We start from the raw sequence: 1,237 nt of genomic DNA, 5'->3' as shown, positions 1-1,237 counted from the left end.
CCGTTGCCGGACACGGAAAAAAAAAAAAAAAAAAAAAAAAAAAAGAGTAGGTTCTAGAATCAGACTGTTGGATTTGATTTCTAGCCCTCCACTTTCTCTACCAGCTGGGTGACCATGAGTAACGACCTCCATGCTCTGTGCCTCAGTTTTGTCTTCCTAATAATGAGTACCTACCCCAAAAGGTGATTATAAAGATTAAATGAGTTAATGTGTGTTGTGTATCTGGCAAATAATAACTGCTCAATAAACACTAGTAATTAATGGAGTCTGTGAAAACACTTAAAGATACAAATTCTATCAGAATTCTTAGCTTTATCATGACAACATAATGTTTTGTCTATTACGGCTCTTATGGACTTTTCCTACACCCTTATCAAAGTTTCATGTTGGTTTGGAATGATTTCACTGATCTGCTGAACATAAAAGGGTGGGGTTGGCAAACATACAGTACATGGTGTGATACTAAATGTTTTAAAAGCATAATGGGCTAGAAACGTTTTAGGCACAGTCCCTCCCACACGGGCGTATCACCAGACATGGGTTTCAACAAAGAGGAAATGCTCTTTGGCCTTCTTCAAATACCGAATGGTCTCATTTGCCATATGTTCTCACTGAACACAGTAGAGGACCTTCTTGTGCTAGTTAAACAAAAAGAAAGTCTTGTTTATCTTCACATTTTTTTTTTCAAGCAAGAACACTATTTGTGTGCCTAACAAAAATGGAAAGGAATTTTGCTTTGATTACTCTTTCTGCACTCAGTAATGGCATATTGCCCTCTTCTCAGTGATTACCATCTGGAGAGAAGCCATAATTCTGCTAAAGTTAATTCAAGTTAGACTTGAGTTTCTCTCAGTCTGACTGAGTGTTTCCTGTTTGGGAATCCAGTCTTCAAACAACATTAGTTGGTATAGTGACTTATGTTGGTTTCACTGAGTCTTTTTCTGAAGAATGTGTTCTTGCTAAATTAATTTGAATCTTTTGTGGTTTCATTTGAAATGAAGACGATGCTCTTAAAAGTAACTTCCAACTCCAGTACCACTTCACTTTCTCCTCCAAATATGTACTAAAAATTAAGCTTTTCATGGTCCAATGTCTATCACCAGGGAATTTGCATATCTGTTGAATATATAGTTATTCAGCACTGATAAGTCAGAGTATTGGCTTTGAACTGTTTTTTTGTACAATTGTTCATTCTCTTGTAGTGACTTGGATATGCCATTTGCCAAATGGACCAAGG

General features: G+C 36.6%; 1 protein-coding gene across 1 annotated transcript in view; it reads left to right on the top strand.

Moving 5' to 3' along the window:
- Positions 1–1,237, top strand: part of PPFIBP1 (PTPRF interacting protein, binding protein 1 (liprin beta 1)) — a 158,245-nt gene that overhangs the window by 147,824 nt on the left and 9,184 nt on the right. The window lies entirely within an intron of this gene.

Source organism: Galeopterus variegatus, unplaced genomic scaffold, assembly GCF_000696425.1.
Source record: "Galeopterus variegatus unplaced genomic scaffold, G_variegatus-3.0.2 Scaffold496, whole genome shotgun sequence".
Lineage (NCBI taxonomy): Eukaryota > Metazoa > Chordata > Mammalia > Dermoptera > Cynocephalidae > Galeopterus > Galeopterus variegatus.
The sequence above is the reverse complement of the archived record's forward strand: the minus strand, read 5'-3'. Positions and strand labels throughout refer to the sequence as shown.